This window comes from Bubalus bubalis, chromosome 3, assembly GCF_019923935.1.
Source record: "Bubalus bubalis isolate 160015118507 breed Murrah chromosome 3, NDDB_SH_1, whole genome shotgun sequence".
NCBI lineage: Eukaryota > Metazoa > Chordata > Mammalia > Artiodactyla > Bovidae > Bubalus > Bubalus bubalis.
In genome coordinates, this window is record NC_059159.1 from 33,549,457 (window position 1) to 33,556,649 (window position 7,193).

Consider the following 7,193-nt stretch of genomic DNA (forward strand, 5'->3'; position numbering starts at 1 on the left):
AGAACATGAGGCTTGAGTCTCCATGGGACAATCAAAACACCGCCAATGCCTGTGTTCACTGACAGTGTATAAAAGGGACAAAGAATGAGCAAATTCACTCAAAGGTCTGTCAGGTTTCTTGGACAGGCCATTAGAGCAACTGGGTCTCTACCACGTTCGGTCTCTGGATGCCTGGCCCCTGGCTGCATTTCTCCTGAAGTGTTCTCCCCGAGTCCTGCCAAGAGCCAGCTTCTACACAGGTCCAGTGCTTTGGATGACATTATCATCCTTTCCTTCAAATAAAGAAACCTGCCTCCTCAAGACCTAAAAATACTCCTCAGACTTGGAGCTCAGCCCTGTTTTCATCAACACCTGTCCACTGGACCAGTTGCTCAACTGGGGCAAGCCAAAAGCAAAGAAAAAGCAGCAGTTTTGAGGAAGCCAGTTCTCCGTGAAATATCAAGTTCACAGAATGAGCAAAAGTCTTTCTTCTTTTGACCATGAGAATTCCATTCTCATCCCAAACTCACACTCTTTTCTAAATTCACTTTTTGGGGGGATTTTTTTTTCCTGAGGAGAATGATCTTGGTAGGACAGAACAAAAATTATTTTGATTGAGCTTTTTTCATTGCAACTGGTACAAAGGCAAAGAAAGACTTAATTGAATATTTTTTCCATTCCTAAAAATTGACTTAAAAAATCCCATCACAATCAAATAAAATTTTCTCAGAGAAACATTGGGTAGACTTTATTTTAAACCTTGTGTGAGAAGATTTTAGTGCTCAATGGTATCGCATTCTGAATTCATGGACTGTTGTTTTGCTTAATACCCCATAAAGGCTAAATATCTATTTTATTCATGTCAAACTCTTCTGTATAGCCTTCGAGGCTCCTTGTGGTCACAGGCTGTGAGTGGGTTTGGGAGGGCAACATAGGCGCAGAGCAGAAGTCACATTTGTTTCAAGCTTCAAGAGACATCAGTGCGAGCAAGGGCCATAGTCAAGGGAGAGGGTGAAGGTTAGATGTCCTGACAGTGTGAGCAAGGGCAGTCCAGGGAGGAAGAGCTCAAGGCAGATCAAGAGCAGAATAGAGCCCCAGTAGTGAAAGGCTATCACGGTGAGTGAGGATATGGGGGATGGGGAAATAAACACAGTGCAGAACTGGATGAAAACCAAGGAAGCTGGGCTGGGGGTTGGTCAGTGGTCTGGGGATAAAGGCAGAAAGCTCCTGCAGCAGGTGCTACGGTCAGCCTCATTTGCAGTTTGGAGAAAAGACATTTTGTTCTTAATGGGTTAGTCACAGAAACAGCCTCTGACACACCTGATCTCAGTTTGCCTCCCTAGACGTCTCCCTTACACAGCTGTTTGACTCACATCAGACAAGACAGCTCCCTCACCCTCAGACAGACTCCAAGCTCCCCCTCTTTCCTGCTTTGATCTTTCTGTTTCCATTCTTGCCTCCATTCTTTCTTTCTTCCTGGATCTCTACCTGTCAAGTCCTACCCACTCCTTCCTGGACCGGCTCAGATGTCACTTCTGTGAAGGCTTCCCTCCTCCTTCCACCAGATCCCATCTCTGCACATGAGACGTGTGTGTTCAGTTACAGGCAGTCACTAAGTTGGAGGTGACTGAGAGCACAGAGTAGCCAAGGTGGGGGGGTGAGAATTATTCCACTGCATCTCCTCTCGGGTGCACACTTCAAACTGTCTGCATTCCAGAATAACTAGTGGTAAATTCATATGGGCATAATCATCTTACCTCCCCAGAAGGTTTGTATGATGACTGGTGAAGGCTAGCATTTGACTAACGTACATCTCAACAGTCTATGTAAAGGAGTTAGAGCAATTCTGAAATGAACAGCAATTGGAGTTACATATATTAGGCATTATAAGCAGAGGAGAGTAGAGCAGAGACTCTTCAGTTGAGCTCTGCTCTGCACAGGCGGCCATTTGACACACCCTGTGAATCATGGTTAATTCAAATATAAAATGGGTAAAGTGTATTTTCTCCACCCACACTCCAGAGCTTCAGAATACAAAAGTAAGATAATGCCCACAAGATATTTACAGGCTATAAAATGCTAGTACATAGTTGGCATTATCAAAATGATGTTATTTTTAATCATTCAACTAACATGAATTAATGTCTACTATTTGATAAGCAGGAAAATAATATAGACCAAAACATACTTATTATACCTCTTAACTGCATAATCAAATTAACCTAATGCAAGTTGGTAAGTGAATGTTGAGATGTACAGAAGTGAATGCATTTTTTTCCACATCTAACATTGAGAAATAAATTATCTTGGCTTTCATTCTTTTGTTATTCTTTTTCCCAATTCCAGAATATCATTATACCTATATTACTTTTGTAATTAGGAAAACAAACATTGGTTTGGTCTTAAGGGAGTTAGTTATTCCTCTCCCAAATTTCTCCAAGGATGCTCACCAAGCTTCCTTATCCACACACAGATTCCATGCTCTGTGCTGGTGGGACTGCTGGGTGTTGGGCACCAGACATGGCCCATCTTCCTCTCTCCTAAGCTCTTAACAGGTTGCTTCATGTACAACAAGCCTTTGGATTCCTGCATTTTAGCACAGCGTCATTCCAGCAACTTCCTGAACAATTCTACCCACCAGTGCTCACAGATACAAACTTTCCCTCTCCCACATCTATTTTCAAGTAGGACTAACAAAGGCTTTATTTCAAAGCCCAATCTGCAGCTACTAAAAAGAACCACATAATACATCTTGCCTGAAGGATCCCATGGACGGAGGAGCCTGGTGGGCTGCAGTCCATGGGGTTGCAACAAGTAGGGCATGACTGAGCGACTTCACTTTCACTTTTCACTTTCATACATTGGAGAAGGAAATGGCAACCCACTCCAGTGTTCTTGCCTGGAGAATCCCAGGGACGGAGGAGCCTGGTGGGCTGCCGTCTATGGGATCGCACAGAGTCGGACACGACTAAAGTGACTTAGCAGCAGCAGCAATACATGACAAAACCAAATTATAAATGGCTTTTGAATGACTCTCACCATCTCTCTGAATAACTTTCAATTATGAGCACTCCCACTGGGAGTGCTAGCCATTTTCTTTTTTCTTTATAAAGCAAATTCTCAGGGAATTCTGTGACTACATGTTTGGAAGTACAGATTTTTACGATGGGACTTTATATGTGTGGGTTGCTAGTGCAAAGGGATCGATCTGAACCAGAAAAGTCTGCACATTCCTAGAAAACGACATCGACACCCATAGTTTTGAACATGTGGTCCAATGAGTCTCGTCTATGGAAAAGAGAAGTGACTGCTGAGAACTTTCTAGGATCGTGACTCTTCTGTCTCTCAACTCTTTAATTCTGTGGCCATACTTCTTTCAATTACACTCATTCTCTTGCTGTGTTTTTTAGAGGGGTCCTCTTTTAACCAATCATCAATTTTTTCTTTTAAACACATACCCAGCACAAAATCAAAAAGTATGAAAGGCATAGCGTGAAACCTCAGTCTCCCTTCGACCTTGCTATCAAATGTTAATTTCCATTCTCCTGGGAAAGTACCGGTGAACCAGTTTCTTCAACATCCTCTCTTTTCATTTCTACCACCAATTCTCTAGACTGGATTTCCATTTCTACACAACTGTCTTCATGTAACAGTTTGTCTCTTACACCAGTTTATCTCTTTCCAGGCCAAACTACCCTTCCTCTATCAGGTAGGATAACTGAAGGAAATGTCTGGGTAAGTCCTGGGCTGGATTTCGATATACATGAGACATATGAATGATAACAAAAGAGAGTCAGACATTCCACAGTGGCAGCGGGGAGCTTACCTAAGAGCCTGACTTAGAGGAACGTTCTGAAAATGTTTAGTGAAATAATCAATGAAACGAGCATGTCTTGTCTCAGACGTGAATCAGAAAAGAAGACTACCTCACTGCAACAGAGAATTTACAATAAGAAGTAACAACAGATGGGGGACAGAGTACTCACAATTGTTAATATCCTTTGAATTAATAATGTTGCCAGACACTGTTCTAAAGTTTTAGGTATTGTATTATTTATTCTTTAAACATCTTTATGAGGTATCACTTCATTATCCATTCTATAGATCAGGAAATGGAGTCTACTGGGGAGGCTTAGTAACTGTCCAGAGACACCCAGCTTGTGTGTATTCATGGCAAATCCAGATTCCAGTTTGCTATTGGGAACAAGAATGATCAAAGAAATCTGGAATGTCAGGAGTTTGTAAGCTGGAATTGGGGGGCACTATCTATACATTTGCACCATTCTAGGTGTTGATGAAAATCAAACAGATGGCTAAAATATGGCAGCTCCTTCCCTGAAAATAACTTGTATGCTGTCTTTTTAAACCTGCCATCGCATTGTTCAGAAGGTGACCCAAGCCGCTTCATAAAGCTTTTTTTTTTTTTGGTTTCCCAGCTAGCTTGTGACTTCTGAAGACAATCAGTGCCTGACATTCGCTTTGGCTCACCTTTAAGTGCACAGGCCAGTATTCACTCTTGAATCCCCCTATTCCTGAGTTGTCACTAGATCCAAATGTGACACATATCTCAAGGGGTAAGCAATGGAAACTCAAAAGCACCTGACTTGTTAGAGCAGTGGCCAAAATATTGTTGAAATCAAGAAAAATTCCAGAAGAGAATGTATGTTTTGACTTGTTTGTAGACTGGAAAAGCAGATTATCCTGGTAGACATATTCCTTAAGCCCTAGTTCTCAGAGAACATCTACCAGGGACAAATCATGAGCCACACAGTTCCACAGGGGACAATTAGAAGTATTTCTCATCCACTGGAAATGAGGCTTTGCACTTTCTTTTTTACACTAAAATATATATTTTAGACACTTCTGTCAGTAAATACAATATTCGCCAAAGGAGTTTACAAACTGAGGAAGCATAATATAGAACCATGACAGGACTTAAAAGTGAAGGATGCTTTGTAAAGACATAAGACAGGGAGTATTTAATAAAGTATAGAGAAAATGCCCATGGGCAGCAAGAACAGAACAAGACATGTCAAAATATTGGTTTGGGCAGTAAAAATTGGTTGCTTAGTGTGGGGAAATAGAACCACAGTTCCCCTGAAAGCAGAGCTGGCAACCAGTGAGTCTCAGCCTCAAAAAGGCTACTGATGTGCCATGAAATATTGATTCCAGCAGTCACAGGGTGGCTGATGGGCAGAGGCCAGAGTCTTGGGAGGTGGCCTCTGGCTGTGAGACATTAGCCAGGGGTTCCTCAGAGGGCAGTCTGGGCTGACTTAAAGTTGCATGGACCCCGCAATCCCACTGCTGGGCATACACACCGAGGAAACCAGAATTGAAAGAGACACGTGTACCCCAATGTTCATCGCAGCACTGTTTATAATAGCCAGGACATGGAAGCAACCTAGATGTCCATCAGCAGACGAATGGGTAAGAAAGCTGTGGTACATATACACAATGGAGTATTATGCAGCCATTAAAAAGAATACATTTGAATCAGTTCTAATGAGGTGGATGAAATTGGAGCCTATTATATAGTGAAGTAAGCCAGAAAGAAAAACACCAATACAGTATACTAATGCATATATATGGAATTTAGAAAGATGGTAATGATAACCCTGTATGTGAGACAGCAAAAGAGACACAGATGTATAGAACAGTCTTTTGGACTCTGTGGGAGAGGGAGAGGGTGGGATGATTTGGAAGAATGGCATTGAAACTTGTATAATATCATATGTGAAATGAATCGCCAGTCCAGGTTTGATGCATGATACAGGATGCTTGGGGCTGGTGCACTGGGATGACCCAGAGGGATGGTATGGGGAGGGAGGTTGGAGGAGGGTTCAGGATGGGGAACACATGTACACCCGTGGCAGATTCATGTTGATGTATGACAAAACCAATACAATATTGTAAAGTAATTAGCCTCCAATTAAATACATTTATATATTTTTTTTAAAAAGTTGCATGGATATTGTACCCTACAACCCTTAAAGCAGGCAAGCACAGTGATAGCATTCACCATGTGCTGAGTGGAACCAGGAAGGGCATGTACTTAAGAGCCAGCTGAGAGTGTGATGCTGCCAGTTGTAGGCAGGAGACCCCTGGAGTTTCTGGGAGGGCTGCTGTTCCAGGATGCCTGGAACAGGGCATACCGCCAGAGAGCTGCCAGCCAGCGCAGGGGTGCTGGAAGGCCAAGGGATTTTTCTGGTGGAGACAGTTCCAACTGGTAGCTCCAAATTCTGGACTTTGACTCTCTCAGGTACTTCTCTGTATTTGTGGCCGAGGTGCCCTTTCAGTGATGACCATCCTGCTACAGGATGAGTCCTCTAACACGTGAAGATTATGGCTTCATCACCTTTTGAAATACTTGACATGAAAAAGAGTTTAAGTGGATTCAGAATTTATTCTCATTATCCTTCAAATTTCAGCATTAAACTTGTCAATCAAGGAAAAAGAGCTACACATTTTTACAATTTCAACAGTTGTTAAAAAATATACACATATATGTGTGTACACACACACACACACACATAGTTTTATGTTAGCACAGCCTTTATGGGCAAAGTTACAATGGTAATTATCAGGAATGCACTTACTCCACATCCTCATTTACTATTTTTGATAAGGGAACATGTCATGGCTTCAAGTACAAGTCAGATATAAACAAGTTTGATTCATGGCATCAAGCTGAAATTTCTCCTTAAAAGATTTTTCAAAATTATTTGGAAGTTTTAGACACATTCAGTATTTAATATATTCCTTAATGCTGTGTATATTTATTCTATTCATATAACATAAAGAAGTATAAAGACATGTTCTCACCATGGCCTGTATATATTAACACATAACCAAATCACACCCCTATTTTTCCAGCACAATACCCAAACGTTATTTTTTCCCCAGTGTGTTGTCATGAAAAACACTGGGGTGTGCGCCCGAAAAGCCCTTTGAAATATTCAGCTTTTCTCTTTTTCTGCAGGCAAGTCAAGTGAGTAGGTGGACAGGAAACGAGTAAGGGTACACCCCAAACTACAAGAAGACTGGAAAAGAGGACTTTCTTTTTAAATCGTTGAGGGCATGGAGCTTAATTTTACAGGGCTGGAAGGAAAGGATCAACAGGTGAAAATTAACCCTCGCAAAATTAAAATAAATATTTGTATTTTATTTCTACCATTTAATCTGTCAAATATGAAAAGTGATGCAACAAGCCCGAA